The 23,929-nt window shown below is 44.4% G+C and overlaps 1 pseudogene; it reads left to right on the top strand.

Annotated features, from left to right (window-relative positions):
* The first annotated feature begins 762 nt into the window (after positions 1-762).
* On the top strand, positions 763-13,292 carry LOC129860082 (bile salt export pump-like; annotated as a pseudogene).
* Positions 13,293-23,929: the final 10,637 nt, after the last annotated feature.

The following is a 23,929-nucleotide window of genomic DNA, read 5'->3' as shown; positions in this document are numbered from 1 at the left end:
TTATATTTTTGTTCAGTATAGTTCAACTCAATACTAACTCAAGGTCATGCCTTGTATTACAATGATCACTAGATGGTGGCAAATACTTGTAGGCTTTTGAAAACCGGCGTTATCAATAATATAAATACTTTCTGTTCATCCTAATTTGAGCCAGTTTGCTACAGCATGAAAAGGATCTTGCAGCAACAGGAAATGTTAATTATGTGGATTATAATTAATGGACATTTCTGGGGGGGTTGATACATTTTTCGTATGGGAAAATCAAGTCTGACATTTCAAAGTGGAAATTATAAACATCAGAAGCCTTTTTAAACCTCAAATACACTGCAAGTTTTACATTTCCTGCATTGCAGGAAAGTTCTCCTGCAACAGGGTGATCAAATTAAGATCCTACATCTGTACCTTCATTGACCCCAACCAAATCTGGGTCAGTTAATTATCTATCACCTTATCTACCACTCTAAATTCATTTCATGAAATAGGTTTTTAATTGACAGATTATGCTACATTAATTGATGAACTACTATAGACATAGGCCTGATCTAGGCAAGCTGTATTAGTAGTCAGTAAACATGACTATCTGCCAATCAATTTTAATAGTCACAGTTTAGCTACAGTAGAGCAAGAACAATGCTTGCAGTGGCCTGTTATGGTCTGCAAAGTGAATTATCATAATGTTGCTATAATGGGCAACACTACCTACTTTGGGAGTTAATCCTTACGTAACAAACTGTTTACTTATTTGGGCATGTTTCAACGAGCATGTTTCCAGAATCTTTTCTTCACGTGTCAGTAGCCTTCACACGCACTGTGTCACAGCCCCAGGGGCACATAGGCCTATTCACCTGCTTCCCAATGGCAAGAGAAAACATACCATTTACAGTTACAATTCACAAACAAAAAGGAAAATTGGTTTGAGTTAAAGTACTACTCATGGAATAAGGTTGTGGGCTCAAATTGGAAGTGCTGTTGCTTGTTAGTAATGGCTTCCCAACCCCATGAATGCAAGTAAAAGCAACAAAACATCCCAGTTAGGAGAGAACCTGTTATGACAAGACTGCTAAAATGCAAATGAAACAGAAATATATGACCATAATTTCAGACAGATCATATATGCTTGTTTAGGACTGAAGAGGACAGCAGCCCTGAGGGTGATGACCTGGAAGGTGTTTGACTTAGCTTCAACTCTTGGACAGTATCCTGTCTTCACACACTGTTTGTGTTCACACATAGAAGGGTCGATAAACTGTAATATCTTTTAGAAGTCATCAATGTGATATGACGAATGTGTAACACTGAGCCCAATCATCGATGGATGTCTTATAGATTTTGCAACGGTCTTTGATCACTTTAATAAAAATGGGGTGCCTTTGTTTTAGCAATGACTATATCACCATCTACATGGTTACAGTGCTTAAAGCATGCATATTTAGTCCAGGTAGTACATCCTGAGACGATAGGTCAGATTATCAGAACACCTGTTGTGATGACTGACCCATTGGTTGGTTGTGTGTGTTCGGTGTGTGTGTGTGTGTGTGTATTTGCAGTTCCGTTTCGCCACATGCCCAGGAGACCTTGATGATGGTGGGGGGTAGTGTGTCTGCCTTCCTCACCGGTTCCGCCCAGCCTCTCATGCTGCTGGTTTTCGGGATGCCCACCGACACCTTCATCGAGTACGACATCAAGTTACAGGAGCTCCTGGACCCCAGGAAGGAATGTATCAACAACACCATACAGTGGAAGAACCAGTCAGTATGGACAGACTGGCTGGATAGCAATAAGACTGATAAGATGAAGAATTTAACATGTGGGTAAGTCCTATTCGTTGCTGCGCACAAGAGTAGGACGTTGCTACACATGGAATTTCTATATCAAGGATTGAGAATAGAAAGATATATTTGATATTTTATCCTACATCTGTATGACATTCATTCTCAGGCTTCTGGACATTGAGTATGAGATGACCAATTTTGCCTACTATTGCGTTGCCATCGGATGCGCAGTTTCCTTGCTAGGATACCTTCAAGTAAGTATTTAGTTTGCATCAACATACTGAGTTCAAGCAGTTTGATGACAGAGCGCTAGATCTTGATTGCTTTGAAGGGCTTATTTCTCTTTTAGATCCCGTTGTGGGTGACGTCTGCAGCGCGACAGATCCAGGTCATCAGAAAGATGGACTTCAGGAAGGTGATGAGGATGGAGATCGGCTGGTTCGACTGCACCTCGACTGGAGAGTTAAACACATGCATGTCAGAGTAAGAGAAAAACACAGGCCAAATTCCCCTTTTAGGTTTTAATTGAAAAAGTTCTGGGAACGTTTTGCATTTCTTGTCATGCTTAGGACCAGTACAGATGTAGGATCTTAATTTGATCACTCTTTTGTTGCTGAGAATTTTCCTGCACAGCAGGTAGTGTATTTGAGTTTTAAAACAAACTGTTAGGGAAATTCTTCAGTTGTATAAAGGTACTCAGATCCAATCATTTTGTTCCCTGGTTGGGCATTGAAATTCCAGACTTTATTTGCCCTAACAAAACATGTATCAAGCCCTACAAACATGTCCATTAACTATGGTCCACATAATAATTCACATTTCCTGTTGCTGCAGGATTCTTTTCCTGCTGTAGCAAACTGGGTCAAATTAAGAATCTACATCTGTAGTTGTTCTTGAACCTGACCTGGAAAAACGTTAATGATTGTCTGTGGTGTGCCCCGCTATTTCACAGCGACATCAACAAGATCAATGACGCCATGGCGGATCAAGTGAGCATCTTTATCCAGCGCTTCACCACCTTTGTGTGTGGTTTTGCGATGGGCTTTGTGAAGGAATGGAAGTTAACGCTCATCATCACCGCAGCCAGCCCTCTCCTTGGAGTAGGGGCCGCACTCATGGCTCTGGTAGGATTGGCAACGTCAATCAATGTGGTCACTTCCTGTTCCAATACACTGAAATGGTCCCTTTCCTTCCCTCCTCTCTGTTTACCTATGTTAGGAATGGATAGATGAAAGCAATTTACTAGTGGTCACTTAGTAAAGGAGACAATGAAAGTTAAAGGCGACAAGGAAAGCTCATTTATGAGTATTAGGACTAAGCCTATGATTTACATTATTCATTTACTATGTGTCGATTCTCAATGAGCTCCATTGAGGTGGGAGTTAGTAAGTGTACTGTACTGACTGCACCTTTCTACTTACCTCCTCTGCTCTCGTTTAGTTTGTGGCCAAGCTGACGGGTCAGGAGCTGCTGGCCTATGCTAAGGCTGGAGCCGTGGCCGACGAGGTGCTCACCTCCATCAGAACAGTGGCCGCTTTCGGAGGAGAGCTAAAGGAAGTGGAGAGGTAATATAATAACATGACTGAAACTGCCCCAACATTTTCTTCTTTAGTTACTTGCTGAATTTGTAAGTGTCAATACTCGCCAGGCAAATTTGACATTCTTTACGTTGATCAGCCTCACTATATACTGTTTAATTCCATTAATTGTTTTCTCCTTAAGGGGCAACTAGTAGCACCGCCTTACATATTATATCCAGTGCTGGGCCTCTATCCCAGTTTAAAGGGACACTCCAGAACTTTTGTATAATTTCAACAAGTAGTTTTGAAAGTAGTGCTCACGAGCCAAAACGGGTCCCTGCTTTTTGTGTACTACGTCATCCAATTGTGTACTACATCATCCATTTAGTATGATATGTTACGTCCTGCAAAAAAATCACGATTGTTTGTTGGAATTCGTGTCATATGTTACGAATCCAATTCGTATGATATGTTACGATTTTGTCGTGCTTAAGATCCCGGATTGCATCTTTAACCCTCTATTCCTTTCTCTCTCTCGCCCAGGTATGACAAGAACCTGATCTCAGCTCAGCGTAGGGGCATCAGGAAGGGCCTGATCATGGGCTTCTTCACAGGCTACATGTGGTTTATCATCTTCCTGTGTTACGCCCTGGCCCTGCATCTGATTATTGTATCGCAGGGCGATCGTGGAATATTTCCTTAAAGATGCAGTCTGTAATTGGTTTTGTGCCGTGTCAGATCCTGGACCAGCTGAGTGTAGCAGTGAATTCTGGCGAGACGACCGCCTTTGTGGGGCCCAGTGGAGCTGGGCCCCACAAGAGTACTGCCGTGCAGCTCATCCAACGCTTCTACGACCCCAAGGAGGGTAAGTTATTTTCCATTACATAAACTCAGAAAAAAAAGAAACGTCCCTTTTTCAGGACCCTGTCTTTCAAAGATAATTCGTAAAAATCCAAGTAACTTCACAGATATTCATTGTAAGGGTTTTAACAACTGTTTCCCATGCTTATTCAATGAACCATAAACAATTAATGGACATGCACCTGTGGAATGGTTGTTAAGACACTAACAGCAATTAAGGTAGGCAATTAAGGTCACAGTTATGAAAACTTAGGACACTAAAGAGTTCTTTCTACTGACTCTGAAAAACACCAGAAGAAAGATGCCCAAGGTCCCTGCTCATCTGCGTGCACGTGCCTTAGGCATGCTGCAAGGAGGCATGAGGCCTGCAGATGTGGCCAGGGCAATAAATTGCAATGTCTGTACTGTGAGACGCCTAAGACAGCGCTACAGGGAGACAGGATGGTCAGCTGACCTGACTTGCAGTGGCAGACCACGTGTAACAACACCTGCAGAGGATCAGTACATCCGAACATCACACCTGGGGGACAGGTACAGGATGGCAACAACAACTGCCCGAGTTACACCAGGAATGCACAATCCCTCCATCAGTGCTCAGACTGTCCGCAATAGGCTGAGAGAGGCTGGACTGAGGGCTTGTAGGTCGGTTGAAAGGTAGGTCCTCACCAGACATCACCGGCAACAACGTCGCCTATGGGCACAAACCCACCGTCGCTGGACCAGACAGGACTGGCAAAAAGTGCTCTTCACTGGCGAGTCGCGGTTTTGTCTCACCAAGGGTGATGGTCGGATTTGTGTTTATCGTCGAAGGAATGAGCGTTACACCGAGGCCTGTACTCTGGAGCGGGATGGATTTGGAGGTGGAGGGTCCGTCATGGTCTGGGGCGGTGTGTCACAGCATCATCGGACTAAGCTTGTCGTCATTGCAGGCAATCTCAACGCTGTGCGTTTCAGGGAAGACATCCTCCTCCCTCATGTGGTACCCTTCCTGTAGGCTCATCTTGACATGACCTTCCAGCATGACAATGCCACCAGCCATACTGCTCTTTCTGTGCGTGATTTCCTGCAAGACAGGAATGTCAGTGTTCTGCCATGGCCAGCGAAGAGCCCGGATCTCAATCCCATTGAGCACGTCTGGAACCTGTTGGATCGGAGGGTGAGGGCTAGGGCCATTCCTCCCAGAAATGTCCGGGAACTTGCAGGGGCCTTGGTGGAAGAGTGGGGTAACATCTCACAGCAAGAACTGGCAAATCTGGTGCAGTCCATGAGGAGGAGATGTACTGCAATACTTAATGCAGCTGGTGGCCACACCAGATACTGACTGTTACTTTTGATTTTGAGCCCCCCCTTTGTTCAGGGACACATTATTCAATTTCTGTTAGTCACATGTGTGTGGAACTTGTTCAGTTTGTCTCAGGTGTTGAAACTTGTTATGTTCATACAAATATTTACACATGTTAAGTTGTGAGAGGACATTTATTTTTTAATATTTAAGTTTATATTTAACATGATGTAACACATTAGTAAAATAATGCTACCTCTATCAATACAAAAGTGCACCTCCACCAAAGTGTATCATTGAGAGAGTCTTTAGAGGAAATAGTGTAGAGACATTTGAAATGTCCAATTTTTCTCCCTCCCATTCTCTCTTTTCCCTTGTTTATGCTTTGTCTCAGGTGACCTTGGATGGCCATGACATCAGAGGCCTGAACATCCAATGGCTACGTTCGTTGATGGGCATCGTGGAGCAGGAGCCCATGCTGTTCGCCACAACCATCGGCGAGAACATCCGCTACGGTCGCCCTGGAGTCACCTTGGATGACATCATCCACGCCACCAAGGAGGCTAATGCCTACATCTTTATCATGGGCCTACCACAGGCGAGGTTGACATCATTTAGCGCGCTATACATTGAGTGCTAGCGTAACCGGTGTGAAATGGCTAGCTAGTTAGCGGGGTGCGTGCTAGTAGCGTTTCAATCGGTGACGCCACTCGCTCTGAGACCTTGAAGTAGTTGTTTCCCTTGCGCTGCAAAGGCTGCGGCTTTTGTGGAGCGATAGGTAACGATGCTTCGGGGGTGTCAGTTGTTAACGTGTGCAGAGGGTCCCTGGTTTGAGCCCAGGTAGGGGCGAGGAGAGGGACGGAAGGAAAACTGTTACACTAACATGACAACGATAGTTCTATCTGGAACCCAGACTACTTTTGTCTCCAGTGTTTTTGCTTAAAAACGTTCAACATTACTGACTCAACATGACAGAACAACCATGAAAATAATCATTTACAGTAGCCAGGTAGGATAACGGTCTCGTGTTTACCTTCTATAAGGTACGCAATGGCCGCACCACCATCTCCATAGCCCATCGTCTGTCCACCATTAAGAACGAGGACGTGATCGTGGGCTACGAGCATGGGCGGGCGGTGGAGAGGGGCAAGCATGATGAGCTGCTGGAGAGGAAGGGTGTTTACTTCCCTCTGGTCACCCTACAAAACCAAGGAGACAAGGCTCTCAACCGGAAGGCCAGACAGAGTAGGTCTCTATGAGATCAATGCATCCCCATCCTCTGCCAAAATTCTAAAGTTGACTTGAACACACTTTTGTCAACATAAAAAGTATTAAGAGAGAAATTAATGTGCAGGAACACTTTTAACAAAACATTTCTTATAACATTTTGTGTAATAACCTGCCTCCTTTTGCCTGTGTCAGTGGCGGGCAACGACGAGCCAGAGCAGAAGAGTCTATCCAGGGCAGGGACTTACAGAGCCAGTCTCAGGTACTGTAGAACTACATCTCTCATGGTGCACTTCACATCCTTTTCACAAGGCCTCACTCACATCTGGTTACATTGAATCCGACACACATCTGGGTGAAGCACGGCAGACATTTTGTGCCAGAATGCTAACTGACGGTGCCATTTTGTATCGCGGTAGTGCATTGACTTGGTGCTTGTGTGTTGTTGTGCAGAGCCTCTATCAGGAAGAGGACCCGCTCACAGCTGTCCAACCTCATTCCAGAAGCAGAATCCTTTGTATCTCAGGCAGATGCGGGCAAGGTCTGTATCTGTGTGTGTGTGTGTGTGTGTGTGTGTGTGTGTGTGTGTGTGTGTGTGTGTGTGTGTGTGTGTGTGTGTGTGTGTGTGTGTGTGTGTGTGTGTGTGTGTGTGTGTGTGAGATTGGTATTGAAGTCATCAACAGGGTTAAACGGGGGTTACTTGCCACTTACCCTTTCCAGGTAATCTACAGTTTACACGTGTGCATTTGTTATGCATGTATCCATAGTCCATACACGTGTGTATATATGTGCCCAGAGTGCCTTTGTGGAGGAGGAGGAGGTGGAGGAGCATGTTGAGGATCCTGAAGTACAATGCCCCTGAGTGGCCCTACATGCTGTTTGGAACCATCGGAGCAGCTGTCAACGGAGGAGTCAACCCAGTGTACTCCCTGCTCTTCAGTCAGATTCTGGTGGTAAGGTGGAGGGTTGTAGTATTGACAAGACAGTCTTCATCGAATATCGGTTCATTAGCTTAATCAGTGTATGTGTGTGTGTATTCCTGTAGACATTCTCCATACCAGACCCAGAGGCTCAGAGGGGGGAGATCAATGGTATCTGCATGTTCTTTGTGCTGGTCGGAGTGACTTCCTTCATCACCCATATGCTCCAAGTACATGTCCCTCCCTCCCTCCCTCCCTCCCTAACCTCCCTCCCTCCCTCCCTCCCTCCCTCCCTCCCTCCCTCCCTCCCTCCCTCCCTCCCTCCCTCCCTCCCTCCCATTCTTTATGCTCACCTTTCTTTTGTTACTTTATCTAAAATACATATTTAATCGTCACATCAACCGGATCCTTTCTCCTGCTTCTCTAAACTCTGTGAAAAGAGAAGCCTATTTCATCTGTGTTTTTGTCATTCATTTCCCTTAACCTGATCTGATGGTGTCGGTGTCTCCCCCAGGGCTATGCCTTCTCTAAGTCTGGGGAGCTGCTGACAAGGCGATAGAGGAGGATGGGTTTCCACGCCATGTTGGGTCAGGAGGTGGGCTGGTTTGATGACCACAGGAACAGCCCCGGGGTTCTGACCACACGGCTGGCCACTGACGCCTCCCAGGTCCAAGGGGTCAGTATGAACCTCATATAGTCCTCATATAGGGCAGTTACCAGACCCCAGACCAAATAGTATTAGTGTCTTTCAAATACTTGATTTAATGGAGTGCTATGGAACTAATGCAGCAGACCCAAAAGAAAACCTCACCCATCCGGCATTCTGGGTAAATAACCTAATCCGACTCAAAGTGATTGACACCGCTCCCTCGTCCCCTCCTAGGCCACGGGCTCTCAGATCGGCATGATCGTTAACTCTCTGACGAACATTGGTGTGGCCGTCATCATTTCCATCTACTTCAGCTGGAAGCTCAGTCTGGTCATCATGTGCTTCCTGCCCTTCCTGGCTCTTTCCGGAGGCTTCCAGGCTAAGATGCTCACTGGCTTTGCCAAGCAGGACAAACAGGCCATGGAGGATGCAGGACGGGTAGGCTACAGTACTCCACTGACTCACTGGCCAGGGCTGTTTGTAACACAGGCTGGAGTCACATAGTGCTACCGTGACTGGAAGTGAATTGTCATTGAAGCAAGATTGTACACTAACTTCTCACATTAGTTATCAATACGTTATCAACATGTTTCTCAAAAGCTTCAGTTAGGGTCATTCAAGCAAGGTCACTACCACAGAACTTCCCTTGTGTCATATTGTAAGATATTTCAGCCTGTAGCTATTGTAATGTATGTTATAGACATCAGGTGAGCGCTACCTGAAACCTCGTCACAGTAAACCCACTGGAGAGCTTATCTTACAGTGTGATAGAGATCATGCGTAGTTAGTTCCTGTACTGTAGACAGTTCCTACTTCCTATTCTAGACTTACACGGTGGTAGTGGTGGGTGGTTGTGACATCTCTGCTGTATCTTTTGTAGATCTCCGGCGAGGCCCTGAACAACATCCGCACCATCGCGGGGCTGGGGAATGAACAGAGTTTTGTGGAGATGTACGAGGCTCACCTGGAGGCTCCGTACCAGGCCGCCAAGCAGAAGGCTAACGTGTACGGCGCCTGCTACGGCTTCGCCCATTGTGTTGTCTTCATGTCCAACAGCGCCTCCTACAGGTTTGGAGGGTACCTGGTGCACCAGGAGGGCCTCCACTACAGCCTGGTCTTCAGGTGAGAGAAACCGTCTGCCTGCCTGCCTGCCTGTCTGCCTGTCTGCCTGCATACCTGTCAACAACATAAACAGACCATGAAATCACATTGTCCAAGATGTATTCCACTACCTCCACCACCTTTCCACCACCTCTGTTAATTCCTATATATTAACTTGACTAAACCCCATTGTCTCCCTGTGAATGGTTCAGAGTGATCTCAGCCATAGTGACCAGTGGCAAAGCGCTGGGCCGAGCCTCTTCCTACACCCCAGACCACGCCAAGATCTCAGCTGCCCGCTTCTTCCAGGTCCTCGACCGCGTGCCAGAGATCAGCGTCTACAGCAACGAGGGGGACAAATGGGTACATGTTGCACAAGCGCACACAAACACACACTCACTATCTCTCTTGCTCACGCCCCTTCTCTCTCTCGCCCAGCCTGATTTCAGAGGGAACTTAGAGTTCATTGACTCTTCAATGAACATTAAGTTCACGTACACGACCCGGCCAGACATCCAGGTGCTGAACGGCCTCAACGTGTCGGTAAAGCCCGGCCAAACAATGGCCTTCGTGGGCAGCAGCGGCTGTGGGAAGAGCGCCAGCGTCCAACTACTGGAGAGATTCTATGACCCCGACCAAAGTGTTGAGTCCTCAGTTTCTCTCAGCAGCACGCAATGTCCCCATATATGTCTCTAGAGGTATAAAGACTACAAGAGGGTGGGAGTATCCTGGGAGCTGGATTAGTTCACAGGATAGTTGACTGGATTTTCCATGTTGCATTGTAGATTATTGATGGCCATGACTCGACTCAGGTCAACGTCTCGTACCTGCGCTCCAAGATCGGCATCTTATCCCAGGAGCCCATTCTGTTTGACTGCAGCATCGGAGACAACATCAAGAACGGAGACAACCTGCGCGAAGTCAGCATGAATGACATCCTCTCCGCATCCAAGAAAGCCCAACTCCACGACTTTGTCATGACGTTACCTGAGGTAATGCTGCTGTCAGTGTACTGACTTAAAACAACACTGACATTGTACTAACTTAAAACAACACTGTCAGCGTACTAACTTAAAACAACACTGTCAGTGTACTAACTTAAAACGATACTGTCAGTGTACTAACTTAAAACAACACTGTCAGTGTACTAACTTAAAACAACACTGTCTGTGTACTAACTTAAAACGATACTGTCAGTGTACTAACTTAAAACAACACTGTCAGTGTACTAACTTAAAACAACACTGTCAGTGTACTAACTTAAAACAACACTGTCTGTGTACTAACTTAAAACAACACTGTCTGTGTACTAACTTAAAACAACACTGTCTGTGTACTAATTTAAAACAATACTGTCAGTGTACTAACTTAAAACAACACTGTCTGTGTACTAACTTAAAACAACACTGTCTGTGTACTAACTTAAAACAACACTGTCTGTGTACTAACTTAAAACAACACTGTCAGCGTACTAACTTAAAACAACACTGTCTGTGTACTAACTTAAAACAACACTGTCTGTGTACTAACTTAAAACAACACTGTCTGTGTACTAACTTAAAACAACACTGTCTGTGTACTAACTTAAAACAACACTGTCTGTGTACTAACTTAAAACAACACTGTCTGTGTACTAACTTAAAACAACACTGTCTGTGTACTAACTTAAAACAACACTGTCTGTGTACTAACTTAAAACAACACTGTCTGTGTACTAACTTAAAACAATACTGTCTGGGTACTAACTTAAAACAATACTGTCTGTGTACTAACTTAAAACAACACTGTCTGTGTACTAACTTAAAACAACACGGTCAGTGTACTAACTTAAAACAATACTGTCTGTGTACTAACTTAAAACAACACTGTCTGTGTACTAACTTAAAACAACACGGTCAGTGTACTAACTTAAAACAACACTGTTTGTGTACTAACTTAAAACAACACTGTCTGTGTACTAACTTAAAACAACACTGTCTGTGTACTAACTTAAAAAAACACTGTCTGTGTACTAACTTAAAACGATACTGTCTGTGTACAACTTAAAACAATACTGTCAGCGTACTAACTTAAAACAATACTGTCAGTGTACAATTTAAAACCACACTGTCAGTGTACCAACTTAAAACCACACTGTCAGTGTACTAACTTAAAACAACACTGTCAGTGTACCAACTTAAAACAACAGTGTCTGTGTACTAATTTAAAACAATACTGTCTGGGTACTAACTTAAAACAACACGGTCAGTGTACTAACTTAAAACAACACTGTCTGTGTACTAACTTAAAACAACACTGTCTGTGTACTAACTTAAAACAACACTGTCTGTGTACTAACTTAAAACAACACTGTCTGTGTACTAACTTAAAACAACACTGTCTGTGTACTAACTTAAAACGATACTGTCTGTGTACTAACTTAAAACGATACTGTCAGTGTACAACTTAAAACAATACTGTCAGCGTACTAACTTAAAACAATACTGTCAGTGTACAATTTAAAACCACACTGTCAGTGTACAACTTAAAACCACACTGTCAGTGTACCAACTTAAAACAACACTGTCAGTGTACCAACTTAAAACAACACTGTCTGTGTACTAATTTAAAACAATACTGTCAGTGTACCAACTTAAAACAACACTGTCTGTGTACTAATTTAAAACAATACTGTCAGTGTACCAACTTAAAACAACACTGTCTGTGTACTAATTTAAAACAATACTGTCAGTGTACCAACTTAAAACAACACTGTCTGTGTACTAATTTAAAACAATACTGTCAGTGTACCAACTTAAAAGAACACAAAATTGCCACTGAAGTTTGTAGCACCATTAGGAAGGAAATGCCAACGATTTAGATATGTCATTTAAATCAGTTGTGGCAAGTCACTCTAACATCTTTGTTTCTATCAAAGATACCCGCACACTAAGATCCAAATACAAATGTCCATTTTCTGTGCCAAACTTCTAGTCACAAGAACTCTGTCAGAGTATACCCGGCACCTATAGCCCTTTGTTTGGCACAGTAGTCTTTTAAAGTTTTAATTTCTCCCTTTAGAAATATGACACCGTGGATTCCCAGGGTTCCCAGCTCTCTTGGGGACAGAAGCAGCGCATAGCAATCGCCAGGGCGATTATCGCGCGACCCTAAGATCCTGCTACTGGACAAAGACACTTCAGCCCTGGACACGGAGAGCGAGAAGGTAATGTCTCCATGACAACAGCCTGTCATCACCACGAGCAGTAGAAGATGTCCTGAACCCGATGAGGATAGATTCAATTTATACAGATAGCTTTATTACAGATAGCTATTTCAAATAGCTTTAGAATTGGTACGAGGCAAGGCAAGCATGCAATTTGCCTGTGCCTTAGGTCCATTGTATGAGGCAGAGGCAGTAATCATGTAATCATGGTGAGTCATGGGTGATTGTGAAATCAGCTCAGCTTTGTGTGTGTGTGTGTGTGTGTGTGTGTGTGTGTGTGCGCGCAACAGACGGTGCAAGAGGCGCTGGATAACGCGAGGGAGGGCCGAACTTGCATCGTCATCGCCCACCGTCTCTCCACCATCCAGAACTCTGACATCGCCGTTATGTCCAGGTGCATCGTCATCGAACAGGGTCCACATGACCAGCTCATGGCTCTCAAAGGGACCTATTACAAACTTGTCCCCACCAGTGCACCAATCAGCTAACTCCTCAGGGTTATAGGAGCCAAACCAGGAAATGCCTGTTCAGGTCATCACACCGGGTCATATAGTATTTATTCTGCAGAAGGGATCCTGTCAACCGTCACACATTCTTTCGTGTTAATTGGTCATGTGTATTCATTTGTTGTCGTTACATTTAAACAGTATGTCGGAGACACTGTAGGTCTGAGTGGCTACCTTTAATCTTTGAGTTTTTACTTTTTTTGTAATGAACTGTATTGCATAAGAATAAATTGAATCCAAATATCTACATTCAGGGTATAAAGTAACTGTTTACGATTGTCGACCGTTTGTACTGTGTTTACCATTATACATTTACGATTTAAAATGTGTTGGATTTTAAATGGAACCTTTTATTCTTTAAATCAAATATGGTGCATTTAAGTTGCCTGCAGACGATAATACATTCTACAGCAGTTGATTTTCCTTAGTCAAAGGTTAAGATAACAGACTCATTGAAGAGCCTGGAACAGACTAGTACTACAGACTGGTACTACAGACTAGTATTACAGACTAGTACTACAGTATTCCCTACACCAGGTCTTGTTGATGCTTCCATGACTGACACCGTGACACCCTGACCTGACACCAGGATGAGATTTGCTGCGTCCATCCATCAGCGGTAATGTGTGATCACACCGCTCTGACCTTATGGAATGGAGTCTTCATCAGTGCATCCCAGATTCCCAGCACCCAGACAAGGGGTGAATTAGTATGCCGGTGAAGCAATATAATCTCTCCTGGCTTTCTGCTCACAATCTGTCCGCTTAGAGGACACTGTTTGACTTTGTGCCATGTCGCGTCAATACAATATTGATTGATAACGGCGAGCCGGTATCCTGGAATCAACTGTGGTGAGTGTCTGGGTCTCTGTTGACTTAGTGGGTGAGAAGTTGGGCTAACGTGCTCTAATAAGTCTTGCCCAGTGCGGAAGTGCTGAATTTGAGCCACTTGTGGTGTGTTTTCAATCTCAAGTCATCAACCTCCACGATGTCATCCACTCCTAAAGATGAGTCATCAACCTCCACGATGTCATCCACTCCTAAAGATGAGTCATCAACCTCTACGATGTCATCCACTCCTAAAGATGAGTCATCAACCTCTACGATGTCATCAACTCCTAAAGATGAGTCATCAACCTCTACGATGTCATCCACTCCTAAAGATGAGTCATCAACCTCTACAATGTCATCCACTCCTAAAGATGAGTCATCAACCTCCACGATGTCATCCACTCCTAAAGATGAGTCATCAACCTCCACGATGTCATCCACTCCTAAAGATGAGTCCTCAACCTCAACGATGTCATCCACTCCTAAAGATGAGTAATCAACCTCCGCGATGTCATCCACTCCTAAAGATGAGTCCTCAACCTCCACGATGTCATCCACTCCTAAAGATGAGTCCTCAACCTCCACGATGTCATCCACTCCTAAAGATGAGTCCTCAACCTCCACGATGTCATCCACTCCTAAAGATGAGTCCTCAACCTCCACGATGTCATCCACTCCTAAAGATGAGTCCTCAACCTCCACGATGTCATCCACTCCTAAAGATGAGTCCTCAACCTCCACGATGTCATCCACTCCTAAAGATGAATCATCATCCTAGACCTTATTGTTGACCTAGCTCTGATTTGCAGTTCTATACTGGCTCTGTCCTACTAGTCCTATACTGTCTCTGTACTACTAGTCCTATACTGTCTCTGTCCTACTAGTCCTATACTGTCTCTGTCCTACTAGTCCTATACTGTATCTGTCCTACTAGTCCTATACTGTCTCTGTCCTACTAGTCCTATACTGTCTCTGTCCTACTAGTCCTATATTGTCTCTGTCCTACTAGTCCTATACTGTATCTGTCCTACTAGTCCTATATTGTCTCTGTCCTACTAGTCCTCTATTGTCTTTGTCCTACTAGTCCTATATTGTGTCTGTCCTACTAGTCCTATACTGTCTCTGTCCTACTAGTCCTATACTGTCTCTGTCCTACTAGTCCTATATTGTCTCTGTCCTACTAGTCCTATACTGTATCTGTCCTACTAGTCCTATACTGTCTCTGTACTACTAAACCTATACTGTCTCTGTCCTACTAGTACTATACTGTATCTGTCCTACTAGTCCTATACTGTCTCTCCTACTAGTCCCATACTGTCTCTGTTCTACTAGTCCTATACTGTCTCTCTCCTACTATTGCTATACTGTCTCTCTCCTACTATTGCTATACTGTCTCTGTTCTACACTGTCTCTCCTACTCTGCCTCTCTATCTGCCTCAGCCTTGACCCCGGTGAAAAGTCAAGCCTCAGAAGATTTAACACACTTACCATGTCATTACTACCTACTGGGTGGCTGGTAGCATAGCGGTTAAGGCACTGGGCCAATAACCGTAAGGAACCTAGATGGAATAAAGGTGAAAAAGCTGTTGACGTGCCCCTTAAGCAAGGCACTCAACCCTAACTGCTCCAGGGTTGCCGTTGATAATGTCTGACCCTGTCTCAGGGAGAGCGGGATATGTGGAAAACACATTTCGAATTCACACATGCGTATTTGTACAAATACAAGCACCCACCAAGTTATTATTATTACCTACTGGGGGGTTGAACAGTAAATGAGTTTGTATTAAACAGCGACAGTAAATGTGATTTAGAGACCGCTGTATTTCTAATGGTCCATCATCCATCGGTGACACAAGGGGCCTCAATGTGAAATACCACACATCTCCACCCCGCTGATCCTCAACACTGGGGCCCCACAAGGGTGTGTTCTCAGCCCTCCCCTGTACTCCCTGTTCACCCGTGACTGCGTGGCCATGCACGCCTCCAACTCACTCAAGTTTGCAGACGACACTACAGTGGTAGGCTTGATTACCAACAACGACGAGACGGCCTACAGGGAGGAGGTGAGGGCCCTCGGAGTGTGGTGTCAGGAAAATAACCTCACACTCAACGTCAACAAAACAAAGGAGATTGTGGACTTCAGGAAACAGCAGAGAGAGCACCCCCCCCCCCATCCACATCGACGGGACAGTAGTGGAGAAGGTGGAAAGTTTTCCCTGAACAAAGGGGCAGTTGTTGTTGCCATCCTGTACCTGTCCTGCAGGTGTGATGTTTGGGTGTACCGATCCTGTGCAGATGTTGTTACACGTTGTCTGCCACTGCGAGGACGATCAGCTGTCCGTCCTGTCTCCCTGTAGCGCTGTCTTAGGCGTCTCACAGTACGGACATCACAATTTATTGCCCTGGCCACATCTGCAGTCCTCATCCCTCTTTGCAGCATGCCTAAGGCACGTTCACGCCGATGAGCAGGGATCCCGGGCATCTTTCTTTTACATTTACATTTACATTTATGTTATTTAGCAGACGCTCTTATCCAGAGCGACTTACAAATTGGAAAGTTCATACATATTCATCCTGGTCCCCCCGTGGGAATTGAACCCTGGTCCCCCCGTGGGAAATGAACCCACAACCCTGGCGTTGCAAGCGCCATGCTCTACCAACTGAGCCACACGGGACCACACTTTTGGTGTTTTCAGTCAGTAGAAAAGCCTCTTTAGTGTCTAGGTTTTCTTAACTGTGACCTTAATTGCCTTCTGTCTATGCTGTTAGTGTCTTAACGACTAGTTCCACAGGTGCATGTTCATGAATTGTTTATGGTTCATTGAACAAGCATGGGAAACAGTGTTAACCCTTTACAGTGAAGTTATTTGGATTTTTATGAATTATCTTTGAAAGACAGGGTGTAAAAGGGCCGTTTCATTTTTTGTTGAGTTTATTTACTAAATGGACATGTTTTTAGGTACGACCTATAACTCCACCGAGGAGGAAGCTAAGCGTAAGGATATCTGGTTAGCTTCTAGGGCAAGAGTGATGGAACACAAGAGAGCAGAGAATGGCTCAGAGCTTCACCATGGGGATGAATTACTTCTGACATGGTAAGGTGGTAGCATTTATTTATTGTCAAATAATTATCAAATTGATTAAAGTCTTTTGAATATTCTGCTACAAACAGCTTGTCTAACATTTTACTGTCTGATTTGAGTCTGTCTTTTTACACCTCCAGACTTTTGAGGAGGTTCCTAAAGGACGCCTTATGGTTGTTTCTGCCTAGAGGTGGTGGAGGAAGCAGAGGTGCATAGAGTTTGACACGTGGAAGCTTCAACACTGTAAAACTGGTTCAATACTCACTGAAACAAAAATAGTCACCAGTGATAGTTGACGACAACAGTTTGAAGGATAGATGTTATCTGCCCATTTGCAGGGAAGAGCTATGGTTCCACGGAGGAAGCCAAGCATAAGGAGGTCTGGGTAGCTACAAGGACGAGAGTGATGGAACGCAACAAGCGAGCAGAGAATGGCTCGGAGAGCTTCTCTGTGGGGATGAATCATCTTTCTGACAGGGTATGATCACCGTCAGGAAGAGGCCTACTATACAAAAACGTTTAACTCGGAGGTTGCTTATTTGGCTACTAATGATACTTTTCTTATAGGCTTACTTGATACTATGCATGTTGCTTCCTTTCACAGACTACTGGGGAGGTTACAAGATGAAGGGTAGGGTGATGCATTATTGCAATTCACTGCACTTATATGGTTCATGAATATATGAATCATTCATTTGTGGTGGTAATTGTATGATCGAGACCTCTCTTATTCCTTAGCCTCAAGATAGGGAGGAAGCAGAGGTGCACAAGGAGTTTGAAACATGGAAAGTTAAATATGTTAAAACTGGTTCAACACTAACTGAAATAGATATTCCAAGTATACATAAAGTGAAATTCCTTAAACAAGTTGACGTTTTTCATGCTTGCAGGAAAGACCTATCCGTCCACCGAGGAGGAAGCTAAGCGCAAAGAGATCTGGCTAGCTACTAGGAAGATGGTGAGGGAACACAACAAGAGAGCAGAGAATGGCCTGGAGAGCTACACCTTGGCAGTCAGTCACCTTGCTGACTTGGTATGGTATTATTCATTCAGATTAGTCTGAAAGAAATCCGGGTTGTTATATATTACTATGTTGATATAAAATTTCACAAACAAGTCTAAAGTTGTTTGTTGCCTCTTTGTTTCCAGACTACAGAGGAGGTTCCTAGAAGACTTTTTCCCATGGTAAGGTACCAGAATATCAAAATGTAACGTGTTTAATGCTACAATGTAAATTAACGGAACATACAGTGATGTAAAGTTGGTTAAGCTCTGTTTCATCACAGGGTATGCTTCCAGTCACATTAGTCACTAACATTGCACTCACTACACTCCTATTCACAAACCTTAACTACAATGACCATAGTATTAAAAAAAGATGAAAGAACCCTTAACATTTACTAATGTTACACTCCTAATTCACAAAACAATCAGATATCGACTAACTGTTTCCTCCAGCAGAATGAAGACTAGACCCTATGCGGAATTAACTATTTTTAAATTTACAATAAATATAAATACTACACTTTCAATTCCTGTGTCCCTTTTTTCCTTTTTTTATACCAGCCAATATGACAGGGTTCCCCAAATGGTGGGCCAAATTTGGCCCGTGGGTGGTTTTATTTGGCCCCCCAAATTTTCAAAACAAAGTATTCGGAAAGTATTCAGACCCCTTGACCTTTTCCACATTTTGTTACGTTACAGCCTTATTCTAAAATGGAAACAGCTTTTTAGACATTTTAAACTGCACCGAGTGGTGCAGCGGTCTAAGGCACTGCATCTCAGTGCTAGAGGCATCCCCTACAGACCTTGGTTCGATTCCAGGCTGTAAGTGGATTGGAGGCAGGTCAGGAAAGGGATTACAAATCCAGTTGTCACCTGTGTCGGGAAAGTACCTATGTAATTGCGTACCCAACTCACTCAGGTGCTTCGCTATTAGACATTGTCCGTAAGCGTGAGTTAATTTGCACAAAAAAATCATACAATGATGGAAAGACCTGTGTTGTCCTTGTTAATGCAGATAGAAAAGAGCTCCATCTTCTTAATCTTAGTATCGATTTTGTCCCGCACATTGAATATAGTTGCGCAGAGTCCCTGTAATCCTAGATTCAGATCATTCAGGCGCGAAACATCACCCAGATAGGCCAGTCGTGTGAGAAACTCGTCATCAAGCTCGTCATTCAACCTCGTCTCTCAATTTAAAAAAAACGTGTCAATACTTTACCCTTGATAACCAGCGTATGTTGTAAAAGCGTTACATGGTCGCTGCCAGTATCATTGCATAGTGCGAAAAATACACAAGAGTTCAGAGGATTTGCTTTATCAAAGTTAACCATTTTCACTGTAGTGTCCAAAATGTCTTTCAAGCGTTCAGGCATTCCCTTGGCAGCAAGAGCCTCTCGGTGGATACTGCAGTGTACCCAAGTGGCGTCGGGAGCAACTGCTTGCACGCACGTTACCACTCTGTCTCCCTGTCGTTGCGTTTCCGCCATCAATACAGATACCAACACATCTGGACCACCAGTCCATTTGTCACAAAGCTGTCCAGCACTATAAAAATATCCTCATGTTGTCCTGGTTTCCAGTGGCTTGCAGAAGAGGATGTCTTCCTTAATTGATCCCCCCCATAAACGTAACGGACATATACCAGGAGCTGTGCCAAGCCCGCAACGTCTGACTCACCCAGCTGGAATGCATATAATTCCCTGGCTTGTATGCGAAGCAGTAATTGTTTCAAAACATCTCATGCTGTGCCACTGATGCGTTGTGAAAGTGTTTGAAGGCATTGTCCCTCAGCATTGTCCCAGCCATATCTGCAGCAGGAAGAATTACGTCCTCCACAATAGTATGGGGCTTGCCTGTCCTAGCCACTCGGTAACTCGCCATATAAGACGCATCTAGCCCCTTCTTATTAATGGCATCTGTTTATACATGTTTTACTACTCGAAAGTCGTCTATATTCTCGCTCAAACTTCTATCTTATTTTTCAAATGGTCATGATTAGTTTCTTAATGTCTGCGCAAGAGTGAAGGTTTCCCGCGAGAGAGTAACGGGTAATTATTTGACAAGGCCACCTGTATTTGACATTGTTATTTCGCTGAACATTTATTTTTGGGCAGGGAACCGAGGCTACTCAGGTAAGAAAAATAACTCACCCAAATGTATAGCCCCGTTAAATACAAAAGTACTGTTTGAAAATGTGAAGAAAACGGTCCGGTATGGCCACTTCGCATGCTAGAATCTCCATTATTAAAATGAATGTCCTCCCTCGTATCAATTTGATGAGTTCCATGTTACCACTGCCTCTTTCTGTCACACCCTGATCTGTTTCACCTGTCTTTGTGAATGTCTCCACCCCCTCCAGATGTCACCCATCTTCACCATTATCCCCTGTGTATTTATACCTGTGTTCTGTTTGTCTGTTGCCAGTTCATCTTGTTTGTCAAGACAACCAGCGTTTTTCGTCTCAGCTCCTGCTTCTCCCCGGTCTCTCTTTTTCTCGCACTCCTGGTTTTGACCCCTGCCTGTCCTGTCTCTGAGCCCACCTGCCTGACCACTCTGCCTGACCCTAAGCCTGCCTGCCATCCTGTACCTTTCTCCCACTACTCTGGTTATCAACCCCTGCCTGCCTTGACCTGACGTTTGCCTGCTCTGTTGCCGTAATAAACATTGTTTGACAGTCTGCATCTGGGTCTTACCGTCAAACCGGACACTTCCTATATAGACTATTGGTCTAAACCTGACTCTGTCATAAAGAAGTTCATTTGGGGGAGAAAGAGACCACAGATTAAACACAACACTACAGAGAACAGAAGCATCAGGTGGACTTGCAGTTCCTAGTCTAAACATTTATCCCCTATCATTCCAAATTAATTTCCTAAAGACCTGGTTGAACCCAACAGCTTCTGTTCCCTGGCATGCTATAGAAGATTCAATATGTTCACCAATTAGATTACAAGATGTATTATTTTCTGGATTGACTCCTAAAAAATGTGCATTGTTTGAACCCATTTTTAAAATTTGATTTCACCTTTATTTTATTTTTATTTTATTTTTTTATTTCACCTTTATTTAACCAGGTAGGCTAGTTGAGAACAAGTTCTCATTTGCAACTGCGACCTGGCCAAGATAAAGCATAGCAGTGTGAACAGACAACAACACAGAGTTACACATGGAGTAAACAATAAACAAGTCAATAACATGGTAGAAAAAAAGAGAATCTATATACAATGTGTGCAAAAGGCATGAGGTAGGCAATAAATCGAATAATTACAATTTAGCAGATTAACACTGGAGTGATAAATCATCAGATGATCATGTGCAAGAAGAGATACTGGTGTGCAAAAGAGCAGAAAAGTAAATAAATAAAAGCAGTATGGGGGGTGAGGTAGGTAAATTGGGTGGGTAGTTTACAGATGGACTATGTACAGCTGCAGCGATCGGTTAGCTGCTCGGATAGCAGATTTTTAAAGTTGTTGAGGGAGATAAAAGTCTCCAACTTCAGAGATTTTTGCAATTCGTTCCAGTCGCAGGCAGCAGAGAACTGGAAGGAAAGGCGTCCAAATGAGGTTTTGGCTTTAGGGATGGTCAGTGAGATACACCTGCTGGAGCGCGTGCTACGGGTGGGTGTAGCCATCGTGACCAGTGAACTGAGATAAGGCGGCACTTTACCTAGCATAGCCTTGTAGATGACCTGGAGCCAGTGGGTCTGACGACGAACATGTAGCGAGGGCCAGCCGACTAGGGCATACAAGTCGCAGTGGTGGGTCGTATAAGGTGCTTTAGTAACAAAACGGATGGCACTGTGATAAACTGCATCCAGTTTGTTGAGTAGAGTATTGGAAGCTATTTTGTAGATGACATCGCCGAAGTCGAGGATCGGTAGGATAGTCAGTTTTACTAGGGTAAGTTTGGCGGCGTGAGTGAAGGAGGCTTTGTTGCGGAATAGAAAGCCGACTCTAGATTTGATTTTGGATTGGAGATGTTTGATATGAGTCTGGAAGGAGAGTTTGCAGTCTAGCCAGACACCTAGGTACTTATAGATGTCCACATATTCTAGGTCGGAACCGTCCAGGGTGGTGATGCTAGTCGGGTGTGCGGGTGCAGGCAGCGAACGGTTGAAAAGCATGCATTTGGTTTTACTAGCGTTTAAGAGCAGTTGGAGGCCACGGAAGGAGTGTTGTATGGTATTGAAGCTCGTTTGGAGGTTAGATAGCACAGTGTCCAAGGAAGGGCCGGAAGTATACAGAATGGTGTCGTCTGCGTAGAGGTGGATCAGGGAATCGCCCGCAGCAAGAGCAACATCATTGATGTAAACAGAGAAAAGAGTCGGCCCGAGAATTGAACCCTGTGGTACCCCCATAGAGAGTGCCAGAGGACCGGACAGGTAGGCCAGTTGACCAGGTAGGCCAGTTGAGAACAAGTCCTCATTTACAACTGCGACCTGGCCAAGATAAAGCAAAACAGTGCGACAAACAACAGTTACAAATAAACAAATGTACAGTCAATAACACAATAGAAAATAAAAATAAGATAAATGTAGTGTGTAGAAATGTTGGGAGGTAGGCAATAAATGGGCCATAGAGGAGAAATAATTACAATTTAGCATTAATACTGGAGTGATAGATGTGAAGATGATGTGCAAGTAGAGATACTGGGCTGCAAGAGGGTAAGTAATAATATGGGGATGAGGTAGTTGGGTATGCTATTTACAGATTGACTATGTACAGGTACACTGATCGGTAAGCTGCTCTCACAGCTGATGCTTAAAGTTAGAGAGGGAGATATAAGACTCCAGCTTCAGAGATTTTTGCAATTCGTTCCAGTCATTGGCAGCAGAGAACTGGAAGGAAAGGCGGCCAAAGGAAGTGTTGGCTTTGGGGATGACCAGGTTCTTATAGAATACCTGCTGGATCGCGTGCTACAGGTGGGTGTTGCTATGGTGACCAGTGAGCTGAGATAAGGCGGGGCTTTACCTAGCAAAGACTTATAGATGACCTGGAGCCAGTGGGTTTGGCGACGGATATGTAGTGAGGCCCAGCCAACGAGAGCATACAGGTCGCAGTGGTGGGTAGTATATGAGGCTTTGGTGACTAAACAGATGGCACTGTGATAGACGACATCCAGTTTGCTGAGTAGAGTGTTGGGGGCTATTTTGTAAATGACATCGCCGAAGTCAAGGATCGGTGGGATAGTCAGTTTTACGAGGGTATGTATGGCAGCATGAGTGAAGGAGGCTTTGTTGTGATATAGGAAGCCGATTCTAGATTTAATTTTGGATTGAAGATGCTTAATGTGAGTCTGGAAGGAGAGTTTACAGTCTAACCAGACACCTAGGTATTTGTAGTTGTCCACATATTTTAGGTCAGGCCCGTCCAGAGTGGTGATACCAGTCGGGCGGGCGGGTAGAAGTCGGTTGAAGAGCATGCACTTAGTTTTACGAGCATTTAAAAGCAGTTGGAGGCCTCGGAAGGAGTGTTGTATGGCATTGAAGCTTGTTTGGAGGTTTGTTAGCACAGTGTCCAAAGAAGGGCCAATGTATTCAGAATGGTGTCGTCTGCGTAGGGGTGGATCAGAGAATCACCAGCAGCAAGAGCGAGCTCATTGATATATACAGAGAAAGGAGTCGGCCTGAGAATTGAACCCTGTGGCACCCCCATAGAGACTGCCAGAGGTACGGACAACAGGCCCTCCAATTTGACACACTGAACTCAATCTGAGAAGTAGTTGGTGAACCAGGCGAGGCAGTCATTTGAGAAGCCAAGGTCTGCCGATAAGAATGCCTTGATTGACAGAGTCGAAAGCCTTGGCCAGGTTGATGAAGACGGCTGCACAGTACTGTCTTTTATCGACGGAGGTTATGATATCGTTTAGGACCTTGAGCGTTGCTGAGATGCACCCGTGACCAGCTCGGAAAACAGATTGCATAGTGGAGAAGGTACGGTGGGATTCGAAATGGTCGTTGATCTGTTTG

Source organism: Salvelinus fontinalis, chromosome 7, assembly GCF_029448725.1.
Source record: "Salvelinus fontinalis isolate EN_2023a chromosome 7, ASM2944872v1, whole genome shotgun sequence".
Lineage (NCBI taxonomy): Eukaryota > Metazoa > Chordata > Actinopteri > Salmoniformes > Salmonidae > Salvelinus > Salvelinus fontinalis.
This window is presented reverse-complemented; position numbering and strand designations above follow the sequence as displayed.